The 14,102-nt window shown below is 45.3% G+C and overlaps 1 long non-coding RNA gene across 4 annotated transcripts in view; it reads left to right on the forward strand.

The window, feature by feature from the left end:
* LOC117715499 (uncharacterized) overlaps positions 1–14,102 on the forward strand; it is a 123,249-nt gene that overhangs the window by 35,678 nt on the left and 73,469 nt on the right. The window lies entirely within an intron of this gene.

The raw sequence follows: 14,102 nt of genomic DNA on the forward strand, positions 1-14,102 counted from the left end.
CGGCCTTTCATCAGGCACAAGGACTGACCTGTAAGGAGCAAAGCACACTAGACACCACTGGTATTATTTACCTAGACATTGATATGACCACAATTTCTAAAAAAAAAAAAAAAAAAAAAAAAAAAAAAAAAAAAAAAAAAATGTAAGGAAGGAAGGGTTTAGTTTGGTTCATGGTTTAGAAATTTCAGTCCTCAGGTACATGGCCCCATGCACTTGTGGGACATCATGCCAGCAGGACTGTGTGCAGGTCACGTTGTGGTGCCTCAGGGGATAAGGAAAATGGGACTAAATAAAGAGCCATTTATAACCTTTAGACACTCTTATACTGAGGGTCTAGTGAATGTCTTTGCCAGTCACACCCTTCTGAAAGAGGCGTCAAGCTTTGAAACAAGTGTTCAAAACCCAAGCCTGTTGGGGCCATTTTAGACTCAAACCATGGTACCATTAGGGCCTTTGTGGGCATGCAGCTCCTTGAGGAAACCTGGGGCCTGCACGGCACTGCTCTTGATCACACCCTAGATTCCAGTGGGGTCCTATTCAGTTCAGAGTCATCATGAATACAATTTTTTTGATTCAACTTAATGAGTTAAACTTTGTACAGCTGATCTTTTGTATCTTCAAGTTCTTTATCTATTGATAAAATCAACTGCAGATTGGAAATATTTGGGAAACATTTACTGAGCATGCGTAGACTTCTCATTATTTTGTGAACGATGGATTATAATAGCTATAACATAGCATTTACATTATACTAAGGATAAGTTATCTAGAGGTGCCATGAAGCATGTGGGAAGATTGCTCAGGACATCTGAAAATATGGTACCACTTTGTGCACCTGCATGTCCTAGAGTGGCTCCTTCGTGGATGCCAAGGGGGATTGAACACTTCCTTCTGCAGCCATGGCATGGTGATCCTGAACACTTTGCAACATTTTGCTCTTACTCATTCATGTAAAACTACATATACTGAGTCACAGGAGGGCTCTCCATGTAAGTATGTAATGTCTTGGAGCATGTCTCCCTGCACAGCTCACCCCCTTTTTTCTTTTTCCCTTCCCATTAGCCTTTCTTTTTTTTTGGTCCCCATAGAAAATTTTAGTTCCACTTTGATATCTTATTGTATGTATCTGTATGAAATGTAGAAATCACACATGAGAAAAAATGTATTTGTTTAGAGCTGAATTTTTCCACTTGATATGATCATTTTTAGTAGTATTAAAAAAAAATTTTTTTGCAAACGATACGTCATTCCTCTTTAGAGCTAAACTGATTCCAGTGTGTGCACTATACTTTCCCTAACCTTCCCTCTGTTGTCAGACACCAAGGTTGGCTCCGCAGTTCAGCTATTGTGGCTACGGCTGCAGCAAATACTGACGTGCAAGCGTTCTTGTGATATGTTCATTTGAAGTCCTTTGGGCAAATTCCAAGCAATGGTAGAGGTGGGTCACATGGAAGATCCATTTTCAGTTTTTTGAGAAACCTCCATACAGGTTTCCATAGTGACTAGACTGTTTGCATCCCACTGGCAGCAGGCATCCTTGCCAGCATCTGTTAGTTGTTTGCTTAATGACTTCCTCTCTGAGTGGGATGAGATCCTAGTAGACTCTCAATATGCATTTCTCTGTTAGCAATTGTCTGACTTATCTATCTATCTATCTATCTATCTATCTATCTAATGGGCCCATTTGTTTATTGAGGTGTTTGATAATAATATTTAATTTTTTCATATCTTTGTTGATATTAATCTTCTGTCAGCTACATAGTTAGCAAAGGTTTGCTCCCACACTACAGGCTGCCTCTCTACTGAATTGTTCCCTTCACTGTGCAGAAGCTTTGTAATTTCATGAAGTTCCATTTATTAATTATTGGCATTATTTCCCAAATGACTGTAATGTAAAACATGAAACTCTGTTTCTTAGAGGAAAAAGTAATGAACCAGTTCACGATAAATTGAGTTTTATGCTGTATGTTTAAGATCTTTGACCCATTTGGAGTTTATTTGGTACAGGGTAAGAGACAGCGATCTAGTTTCACTCTCCTGTGTGTGGAAATTTAGTTTATGCAAAACTATACTGTGGTCCCTGTGAGGTGGTTCCTGTGAGACATAACTATGTTCACAGAACTCTATGTTATTCAGAAAGATTAATCCACAAAGTGTAGGGGGCAGAAGCCAGAAGACATAGCTTGGTTGTGGAGTGAGGAAAGACTTCCAAGAGAAGGGCTCTTATACCCAAAAGTGGAACGATTAGGCCCCTGTAGTGAGGGGGAGGTTACTGTGAACAGACACCTGCAGAAGGGTGTGGAGGGATGTGAGTGGCCTTGACTTTGATGTTCTCAGAAACCTGTAGGCTGAAGCTACAGGGTTATGCTGTTTGGACTTGCTGTGGGGATTTTGAGCAGAGAGAGACTTCATGCTGGAGACTCGAGCCTTTCTTAAACCTGGGAGGCCCAGAAGACAGGACATTTCCAACAGAAATCTAAGAAAGATGGTCTGTAGCTGCCCAGCGGCGCTAGCAGTACTGGTGTTATCAGGAGGCCAGAGAGATATCACAGTGACCACTAAGACAGGATGAAGGAACAGTTTCTCCTGTAACCTCTTCTGCATCCAAGGATGGATCATCACAGTTGGAACTCATCTTGTCCTAGGTGATGGTTTTGTGATCCAGTCACATCCCTTAGTTGCAGAGAACAGCATGGCAGAGACCAGCGGGTGATGGTGACAATAGGAGTCTTGAAAAAGCATGCTTACGGAAAGTTACTGAGCCTGTGTCCTGTCTCCACTGCTCACTGGTTCAAGCTTGCCTCTAGATCTCAGCTTATGTCTTGTAAAGCAGAGATAACAGGGGCACATGAACATCAGTGGCTGTTTCACATGGGCCCCAGGGGTTCTGGTTGTTAAAAATAGGAGTAGTGATACTTTTGCTATGTATCAAAAGTAAACATAAAACATAAACAAAAACATAAAAGTCATTAAAGGATTTGGAAGCAACATAAGTGTGCTCATCTTTTTAACACATTGCAGTAGCTTTTGGGTGTCACTAGGAACAGAGTCACCTGCCACCAAGTTGACTGGTTCTTTAGCCAGGACCACCCAGACAAGGTGAGGGCCATTACAAGCCCCCAGATCCTTGTCAGGTTTTTGTGAATCTCAGCACATTCCAGCAGTTGCATGGAAAAAAGGCAGGGCAGGGTGGGACAAACCCTTCTTCCGGCTGGAGAATGGCCTCATTCAACACAGTGGTGGAGTCTGCCAATCACTGACCTGTCCAGGAGGTGACTCGGCCTTTCATACTTTCTTTCTCAGTCTTTGGGTGATGTGTGGTCCAGAAACCTCTGAGGATGTTTTGTACCCATGGTCTTGACAATAGTAACGGTAAAATTCTGGGAGTCTGGGTCTGGTGGAAACAGCTTCCTAGCGAGGGTAAGAATAGGAGGTAGTAGTGTCAGGGCAGTGCACTGAGTCAGGGGCACGAGGGAAGAGCTCATGGGTGTGGCAAGGAACTTCCACCTGGAAACCTTAAAAATGCCTGGAGCCTCAACTGGCAGCCCCAGGTCACAGTACAGTCTGCAGGGCAGCTGCTGGCCATCTCAAACTGGGAACAACACCTGAGCTTGCACACTGAAGATCTGAGAGTCCTAGATGGTCTTCACTTCCTGTTCTGAACACCATTCCCATCTTAGCTGTTGACTCCCCACAGGCTTCTAGGAAACATTCTCTCTAGTTAATAACAAATAAAGGGAAGGGGACTCAGAAGGGAGAAGAAGATACCAGCCAAAGAAAAGAGGGGAGCTGGCTGTATCGATGGTGAAGTGGAGGGCTGGTTCCTAAAGCCTGTGGAGGATTCATCAGATGTCTTCAGGTGTTTCTGGCATTTCTTAGTCACACACTCTGAATCTCATCTGATGTCATCTGAGTGACATCACTCACCATCCTCCAAGGACCATCTTCAGATCCTTTCAACCACCCAATAACCACAGAAGACAATGGGCTGAGGGTGTGGGGGATTGCTCAGTAGGAAAGAATCTAATTAGGACACAGAGGAATAGTTGAGCAGGCGCTGCGTTGTGTGCACACACACACACCTGGAAAAGACAAGCTCCCTTGTTACGAACAAGAAGTCAAGTGTGCACACACAGAAGCACAGACAGCACCTTTCATCGGTCCTGCTTGTTCATTTCTTCTCAGCTGTTAGCACGGGAGCAGCACTGTCCCCAGAGCAATACATGTGGAGATAGCTTTTGTGTTTTGTGGTCTTACTGGCTTTTTAAGGTTTAGTTTTTAGTTTTGAGATTATAGTATAATTGCACCATTTCTCCCTTCTCTTCCCTCTCTCCACCCCCACGTACCCCTCCTTGCTCTCCTTCAAATTTATGGCCTCTTTTTAACTAATCGTTGTTACATGCACGAATGTGTATACATATATTCCGAATCCATGGATTAGTAGACAACGATTCTCAGGGTTGTCTTTGAGGTGGGCTTGGAAGTGGCTCCTTTTGAAGCAGTAGGTAAGGATGAAGATCAGGGTAGGTCAAGGGGTAAGGGAGGTATATCAGCTGCTGCTTGCAGAGAATGGGACAGCCACCTGTCTTGCCTTTCTAAATGTCATACTCCTGGTTCTGGAAAGTGGTGAGTTTATATGAGATATAAAATGTTCTCTCTCTCTCTCTCTCTCTCTCTCTCTCTCTCTCTCTCTCTCTCTCTATTTCACACACACACACACACACACACACACACACACACACACACTTTGTTCTCATTCCCACACACCACGGCTTTCCTTCATATTTCTTCTCTTGTTGGTTTCCTTCCCCCTCCATATAGTTCCCTCCTGTCAATCACAGGCTAGCTTGTAGAAGGTGCAACTTACCCAGTGTCCCTGCCTCATCCATCTCTTAATTCCATGACCCCATTTGGCCCCAGTGTGAGCTGAGATTGATGTGGAGAAACTCTCACCTGTGCCCCATCCTCCCCAGGGATATTGCAAATGCACTGTATTAGTTATGTTTCATTGCTGTGATAAAACACCGTGACCAAAAGTGACTCATGGAAAAAAAGAATTTATTTTGGTTTATGGCTCTAGAAGGGGAAGCCACGATGGTGGGAGAGGCACAACAGGCAGGCAGTGCAGAAAGCCAGGAGAGCACATCCTCAATCATGAATGCCATGCAGAGAAAGCAAGCTGGAAGTGATACACTGGGATTGAACCCAGGTCTTTGCACATGCACTGACATTCCCCTCAGGGGCTTTTGTATTTTTTGAGTCAGGCTTCCCTTAGTGCCCAGGTTAGCTTTGAACTTGCTCTGTAGCCTATAGGGTTCTCACTCTTGGAGTCTTGCCTCAGCTTCCAGAGTAGCTGAACTGCATATTTGAGACACCATGGTTACAAGGAGAATGTGGGAGCTGTCCTGTCCTCCTCCTTCCAGACCCTTGCAGTTCATGTTCCTGACTCTAGGTGGCAGAAGCCCCTTCAGGTCCCACCTTAGTCCTGGAGTCTGAGCAGTTGGAAGGTCAACTCTGAACTGAGGCTGAAGTCAGAATGTGGCATAATTAGCGGGAGCAATTTGCAGCCTAAGTCAGCAGAGAAGCCCCGGGGCATGCACAATGTCTGCCGCACATTCCTATTTCCCGATCAAGGAGAATGCTTGCAGTCTCTTTCATGCTGCAGCCTGAGGTCATACCATCTAGACACTTGGCTTCTCTTCCTTCCGCATCATTCCTCCTGACCTTTCTTTTTATTCACCCTGCTTTGGCTCGGATGCACCAATGGGTCTAGTCAGAGTGAGAGATCAAGTGTCCACCCGAATAAAGACTCTTCTGTGTCCACTGGCTGGACATAGGCCTCACTGTCCACACCCCATTTGGCCACAGCCTGACTTTCTTACAAATGTGTGAAGAGTCAGAATGAAAAGGGTTCAGACAGAACATCCAGTCCAATGGGCTGTTTGTATAGGAGTTAACTATGTTCCAAGGAGGCAGGCAGGGAAAGGGGGAGTATTTACTGATCACCTGTTCTTTGTAAGTTCTATGTTAACTGTTTGGTGACCCTGCCTACTTTACCTTATAATCCTAGGAAGGGCACTTCTATTTACTTGGCAGGTGAGGAACACATATTTCAGACAGAAAAGTATTTTTACTTTTGCATGATGATGATTGAATACCTAACAGAAACAATTTCAGGGGAAGGAGGAGTCTATGTTGGCTCACAGTTTCAGTGGGTTCAGACCATCATGGTAGAGGGATTGTGGTAGAGCAGAACCATTCATGTCAAGCCAGAAAGCAGGTGAAGAGAAGGCTGGTACTCAACTGTCTCTCTCTGTTCCCCTTTCTAGCTCTTGTAGGCCCCCACCTCATAAGCTAGAGCCACTTGCGTCCAGGGCATGTCTTCATCTTCTGTTAGTCTTTGTTTGAAATTCCCTCGCAGGCATACCTACTGGTGTGCTTATCATCTGATAAGTGATTTTAAATCAGCCTAGGTGACTTGAAGATTGGCCATCGCATTAAGGCCACACGTTGGCTACAGAATGAGGGCAGGACATTTGGCTCACACTTCTGGCCTCCTTGTAATGACTGTGATTGGCCCAAGCTCAGAAGAGGAGGGCTCTGCACATGGTCTTCATCTGTTTGTTTGTTTGTTTATTTATTGTCATAATACTTGAATGCTACAGACTGAATACAAGATAGAAGTTTATTTATCTTTCGAGGCCTGGAGGCAGGAGGTCTAAAACCATAGTATGACATCCGTTGGTTAAGGCTCATGCTACTCCACAGAGTGAGAAAGGACATTACACACTGGCAAGATAGAGCAAGGGTCCCAACTTAAGGATTTTCTGCTTCTTGACAAGCCACCAATGCTACCACAGAGGACTCTGCCCTTGAGACTTCACCCAGTTCCACCCATCTTCTAACAGCCCCACCTATACATACCTATAAGTTTGAAGATTAGGTTTCTTGGAGGCCACACATACCAAGACCACTGCACAGATCCAGCACTGCAGTAGGAACATCACCAACTCACTTGGCACGTATCTGCTTCTAACATCTTCTTGGCTGTAGGGAAGTTGCTGATCATCTCGTCTAAAAGCTTGTGCCTCCTTATAACTCTGTTTACTTCAGAGACAAACAATTACACATTTCCAATTTTTTTCTTGGGTAGCTTGGAGTAAGAACACAGTACCCCAGTCCTGCATGTCTGGACAGGAGATGAATCTTCAAGGACACCTGCCTTTCACACTCCAGATGCTCAGCAAAAGGAAACCAAGTCACGGTGCCAGGGCGAGAATGCTACATGGGCCTTGAAATAAACACTACAGGACCAGAAAGGTTTAGGGATACAGTCTGGCTTCTGTTGGAAGGACTCCAGGTGCAGGCTGAGAGAGGACTCTGGGGAGGGGATGCTGTCCTGTCTCTCTCTCTCAAAGGATCACCCATCTTTTTTGGCTCACTTGTCGTGCCTTTGTTTTTCATCCAGTGCCATTGGTTGAGTCTAGGATGATAATTAAACTGGAGATGGTCTGAAGAGATCATGGCTTTGACCTGGGAACTTTCTGTTGTGAGAACAGGCGCAAGACCTGAGAGGTGAGGTAAGGTTGAGCAAGGCCTTCTAGGCCACAAGAACTTTAACTCAAGAGCTATGGGAACATTTTTGATGGGATTTTAGGAGGCAAAGGTTATAGCGAGACTTGAATTTCTGCTTTCAAGTGAATTAGCTGGAGGAGAGCTGTAGGTTAGAGGCAGAGAGGATGTTGATCCAGGCAAGTTAATGGTGGCAACAGGATAGATGGTTTACCTGAGGATAGAGTGGGAAGATGGAGGAGAGCCCTGAAGGCTGGAGGCTGGAAGAGAGCCCTGGAGGTTAAGGTACAAATCCACCCGTCTGGAGTATCTTTTCACTACAAAGTATGAATCAGTAGTCACCAACGATGCTCGGGCACTCATTCCAAGCCTGTCTTTGCACAAGAGAGTCCTGAAGATGCCATACAAGAGGCACAGTTAAGACTGAGATTCCTGCAGACACGTGGGAACATCAGGGCTTGCCCCTATTCCTTTTGTGTTCTTAGAACAGGAAGCTCCAGACTGCATAATTTATATGCAGAAGTAATTTGTTTGACTCATGGTTCTGGAGGCCGGAAAGTCAAATACATAAATATCCATGTCTGAGGAATGGCTTCTTGCTGAGTCATCTGATGACAGACAGTGGAGGGAATGATCTCACATGAGAGAGAACAAGAGGAGGCCCAGCTTACTTAAAAGTATTTACTTATTTTTATTCTATGTGTATGAGTGCTTTGCCTACATGTGCACTGCTTGTGTGCTTCGTGTCTATGGAGGCATGGAGAGGGTAGGACACTGGATCCCTGGAAACTGGAGTTCTAGACAGTTGTGAGCTACCCTGTAGGGGCAGGAAATTAAAACCAAGTCCTCTGGAGAAGCAGCTTGTACTCTTAATCATCTTTCCAGCTTTCAAGCTGTTTTTCCCCATAATCCTACTCTCTCATTAAGGATCTGAACCCAATCTCAAAGGCTAAATGACCTCCTAGTAGCCCCGCCCTTCTAATGCTGATCTATTCCAGAATTTTGGGGGAAACACAGCATAGACTCAGGACAATCTGTGAGGCTCGAGGTGATGGGGCTTTAACTGGAGAGAAGAGAGAAGAGGACCAAGATTCAGTGTTTATTGACATTGGAGGCCCACGAATCTCTTAGAAGGGAAGGAGAAAGAGTGGGTGGATCAGGACTAAAGGAGCTGGAGGGGTTTGCAACCCCGTAGGAAGAACAACAATATCGACCAACCAGATTCCCCAGAGCTCCCAGAGTACACATGGAGGAACCAATGGCTCCAGCTGCATACGTAGCAGAGGATTACCTTATCTGGCTTCAATGGGGGGCAGGTCTTGGTCCTGTGAAGACTTGATGGCACCCTCATAGAGGCAAAAGGGAGGGAGGATGGGATGAGGGGGCTTGTGGAGGGGAAACCAGGAAGGCGGACAACATTTGAAATGTAAATAAATAAAGTAACCAATAAAAAATAACATTTAGAATAAGAAAAAAAGAGGCAGGGTCTACTCAGGCTTTTCCTTCTCTTCCATTGAATCTCCAGTGCCCATTTGAGTGAAGGTGAAGGGCATGGAATCTGAGAAATCAGGTGGTTCTGATGTCTATGGGACAGGGCAGGTAATGAGATGTAAGCATGAGCCCCAGCAGTTTGCAGCCCAGCCTTTCTGCTCCCAGTTTCTGGCTCTGAGAGCTTGGTTTACAGGTCCTGGGCATGGACATCTGAGCATTCGTTCATCAATGCTTTTCAGGAAGCCACTGACCCCTGCAGCTCTTCCCTTCTCAGCACTTCCCTTCACTGCTCTTCTGCCCACATCAGCTTCAAGGCCGCCATGCACCACCACCACCACCACCACCACCACCACCACCACCACCACCACCACCACCATCACCATCACCATCACCATCATCATCATCATCCTGGAGGCTCTGGTACTCTCCATCTTCTGTCCCTCCTGTGGCTTTCCTGGGAGAAGCTTGGCCCCAACAGTGGGATGCCCACAGCTTCTTCCTTTATTTTGTGCCCCAGGGCCCTGGCTGCCTGGTTTCTGGATCTTCCTCTGCTTCTGTGAACTCCAAATAAGAAAAAGTGCAGTACCAACTTTCTATAAACTGGGCATGCTGCACATGGAGGACATGGGTCCAGGTGCACCCTGGGATATTCATTTAGTGTCTCTACCTTCTCCTCCTTGGTGATGGTTATTTCTTTCTTCTTCTTCTCCTTCTCCTTCTCCTTCTCCTTCTCCTCCTTCTCCTTCTCCTTCTCCTTCTCCTTCTCCTTCTCCTTCTCCTTCTCCTTCTCCTTCTCCTTCTCCTTCTCCTTCTCCTTCTCCTTCTCCTTCTCCTTCTCCTTCTCCTTCTCCTTCTCCTCCTCCTCCTCCTCCTCCTCCTCCTCCTCCTCCTCCTCCTCCTCCTCCTCCTCCTTCTCCTCCCTCCTTCTCCTCCCTCCTTCTCCTTCTCCTCCTTCTCCTCCTTTTCTCCTCTTTCTCCTCCTCCCCCTCCTCCTCCCCCTCCCCCTCCCCCTCCCCCTCTCCCCCTCCCCCTCCCCTCCCTTTCTCTCTCTCTCTCTCCCTCTCTTTGTTTCTTTTGTTCTCTCTCTCCTTGCGGGGATGATTAGCTCACGTGTGGTGCACATCTGCCATGGTTGGAACCGGGTCTCAAAGTGATAGAAGCGCCAGAATTTAACTGAGTTCCCTCCTCCTGGTGCTGTGCGGGTGCTACTGGCCGGCAGTTGAGAGGAATGAGGGAGAGAAAGGGAAGCCCGACCGCGCCCCGCGGGGAAAGAGATTCTTTGGTTACTATACTCGCTTGGGAGACTTGGCACCCAGCTTGCTTGAACAGGCAGTCTCCATGGCTGGACCGCAGAGAAGTCCTTGACAGGGCGGGCCCCAAAAGACACTAGAAAGTCCATGGTTCCAAAAGGGTTTTATTTTCATGGTGGATGATAGATGAATCTGCATGCACCCCCACACCTCCAGGGCAGGCCTTTGGTTAAATACCTTTTGTAAGGAGGAGGGTCTGGGAAAGAATACTTAATTGGCTATGCCCTCTGGCCTTTAGGTATCTCATTAATATGGAGATCTCTTGAGGCGGCCCTGAGACCTGTAGTCATGCCCTCTACCTGTGGAGGGACTGGTAGTGGCGTTGCCCTACGTGATTGAAAGGCATGGGTCAATGGAGATCTGTGTCAGGAGCCTGGAATCTGGGGGCATGGTCGAACACCTTGTCCCACTAGGGTCTGGGGTTCAAGGCCTGTGCCCAACCAGGAACCAAGTTATCCTTTTGCCATCCCACATCTCCCCACTCCCTTCCTCCTCCCTCTTCCTTCCTTCCTTCCTTCCTTCCTTCCTTCCTTCCTCCTTCCTTCCTTCCTTTTTCCCTCCCTCCCTCCCTCCCTCCCTCCCTCCCTCCCTCCCTCCCTTCCTCCCTCTCTCCCTCCCTTCCTTCCTTCCTTTCTTCCTTCCTTCCCTCACTTTACATCCTGATCACAACCCCCCTCCCCACTCAGGTCCCCCATAAGTACCAACCCTCCCTGGTACATCAAATAGCAGCAGAACTAGGTGCATCCCCTCCCACTGAGGCCAGACAAAGCAGCCTAGCTACAGGAAAGGGATCCAAAGGCAGGCAAGAGAGTCAGAGACATCCCCCACTCCAGTTGTTAGGGGACCCACACAAAGAGCATGATGCACACCTGCTACATATGTACAGGAGGTGTAGGTCCAGCCCTTGAGTGTTCTTTGGTTGGTGGTTCAGTCTCTGTGAATCCTCATGGGCTCAGGTTAGTTTACTCTGTAGGTCTTCTTGACCTCTCCAGCTCCCTCAATCTTATCCCCCACTCTTCCACAAGACTCCCTGAACTCCACCCATTGTTTGGCTGTGGCTCTCCGCATCTGTTTCTATCAGCTGCTTGGTGGAGCCTCTCAGAAAACAGTTATGCTAGGCTCCTGTCTGCAAGCATAGCAGAGTATCATTGAAAGTGTCAGGGGTTGGCTGTCTTCCATGGGGTGGGTCTCAAGTTGGGCCAGTCACTAGTTGGCTGTTCCCTCTATCTCTGCTCCATCTTTATCCCTGCGCATCTTGTAGACAAAACACATTTTGGGTCAAAGGATTGGTGTTCCCTTCTCTCCACTGGAAGTCCCACTTGGCTATAGGAGGTGACTATTTCAGAGTCCACATGCTCAGCAGCTAGAAGTCTCAGGTGGGTCAACACCATAAGCTCTCAGGAGTCTCCCCTGTCCCACGTCTTCAGCTAGTCCCAGGGATGCCCCTCCACTGATTTTGCTTTTGTCTCTTAGCCCTCACTCACTTCTCTCCCCCTCCCTGCACTTGATCCCCACTCCAGTTCTCCTCCCCACCCCCTCTCCCACCCAGTTCCCCTCTTCATCCACTTTTGATGTCTATTTTATTTCCCCTTCTGAGTAAGAGTCAAGCATTCTCCCTTGGGCCCCCCTTATTACTTAGCCAAATTACTTATTCTTTGGGTCTATGGATTATAGCATATTGTATTTCATGGCTAATACCCACTTATAGATGAGCACATGCCATGCATGTTTTTCTGGGTCTGGGTTACCTCACTCAGGATGTTATTTTCTAGTTCCATTCATTTGCCTGCAAATTTCACGATGTCTTTGTTTTTAATAGCTGAGTAGTATTCCATTGTGTAAATGTGCCACATTTTCTTTGTCCATTTTTTTTGGTTGAGGGACATCTAGGTTGTTTCTAGTTTCTGACTATTATGAATAAAGCTGGTATGAACAAGTGTCCTTGTGATATGGTGAAGAATCTTTTGGGTATATGCTCAGGAGTGGTATAGCTGGCTTTTGAGGTAGAATTATTCCCAATTTTCTGAGAAACTGCCAGATTGATTTCCAAAGTTGTACCAGTTTGCACACACACCCAGCAGTGGAGGAGTGTTCTTCTTTCTCTACATCCATGCAAGCATGTGCTATAACTTGAGTTTTTGATCTTAAACCGTTCTGACAAGTGTAAAATGGAATCTCAGAGTCATTTTGAGTTCTTTAATGACTAAGGTGTTTAATATTTCTTTAAGTGCTCCTTGGCAATTTGAGATTCCTCTGTTGAGAATTTTTTGTTTAGCTCTGTGCCCCATTTTTAAATTGGATTATTAGGTTTGTTGATGTCTAATTTCACAAATTCTTTAAATATTTTAGATATTAGCCTCTATCAGTTGTAGGGTTGGTAAAGATATTTTCTCATTCTGTAGGCTGCTGTTTTGTCCTATTGACAGTGTTGTTTGCCTTATAGAAGTGTTACAGTTTTATGAGGTCCCATTTATGAATTGTTGATCTTAGAGCCTGAGCCATTGGTGTTCTCTTCAGGAAGTTGTCTCCTGCACCAGTGAGCTCAAGGCTGTACCCCACTTTCTCTTTTATTAGATTTAGTGTATCCAGTTTTATATTGAGGTCTTTGATCCTCACTTGAACTTGAGTCTTGTGCAGAGTGATAAATATGGATCTTTTTGTATTCTTCTACATGCAGACATCCAGTGAGACCAACATCATTTGTTGAAGGTGCTTTCTTTTTTTCCATTGTATGATTTTGGCTTCTTTGTCAAAGATCAAGTGTCAGTAGTTATGTGGATTTATTTCTAGGACTTTGATTAGATTCCATTGGTTAACCTGTCTGGTTTTATGCCAACACCATGCAGTTTTTATTACTATGTCTCTATAGTACAGCTTAAAATCATGAATGGTGATACCTCCGGAAGTTTTTTTTTGTTGTTGTTGTTGTTGTGTTGTGTGTGTGTGTGTGTGTGTTTTTTTTTTTTTTGCACAAGATTGCTTTAGCTATTCTGAGCTTTTTGTTTTTCATATGAAGTTGAGAATTGCTCTTTAAAGGTCTGTAAAGAATTGCGTTGGAATTTTGATGAAAATTGCATTGAGTCTGTAGATTGCTTTTAGTAAGGTGGCTATTTTCACTGTGCTAATTCTACTGATCCATGAGCATGGGAGATCGTCCCATCTTCTAATATCTTTTTCAATTTTTTTTCTTTGGAGACTTGAAGTTCTTGTCATACAGGTCTTTCACTTGCATGGTTAGGGTAAAACCAAGCTATTTTATATTTTTTATGGCTATTGTGAAGGGAACTGTCTCCCTAATTTCTTTCAGACCATTTATCATTTGCATAAAGGAGGGGTACTGATTTTTTTAGTTAAATTTGTATCCAGTTACTTATCAGCTGTGAGAGTCTGGTAGAATTTTTGGGGTCACTGATGTATACTATAATATCATCTGCAAATAGCGATATGTTGGCTTCTTCCTTTCCAATTTGTGTTCACTTGATCTCCTTTAGTTGTTTTATTGCTCCAGGTAGAACATTAAGCACTATATTGAATAGATACAGAGAGAGTGGGCAGCCTCGTCTCTGATTTTAGTGGAATTGTTTTATGTTTCTTTCCATTTAATTTGATGTTGGCCATTGGCTTGCTGTAAAATGCCTTTGTTGTGTTTAGGTATGTGACTTATATCCATGATAGCTCCAAAACTTTTAACATGAAGTGGTGCTGGGTTTTGTCAAAGGCTTTTTCAGC

This window comes from Arvicanthis niloticus, chromosome 9, assembly GCF_011762505.2.
Source record: "Arvicanthis niloticus isolate mArvNil1 chromosome 9, mArvNil1.pat.X, whole genome shotgun sequence".
NCBI classification, from domain to species: Eukaryota; Metazoa; Chordata; class Mammalia; order Rodentia; family Muridae; genus Arvicanthis; species Arvicanthis niloticus.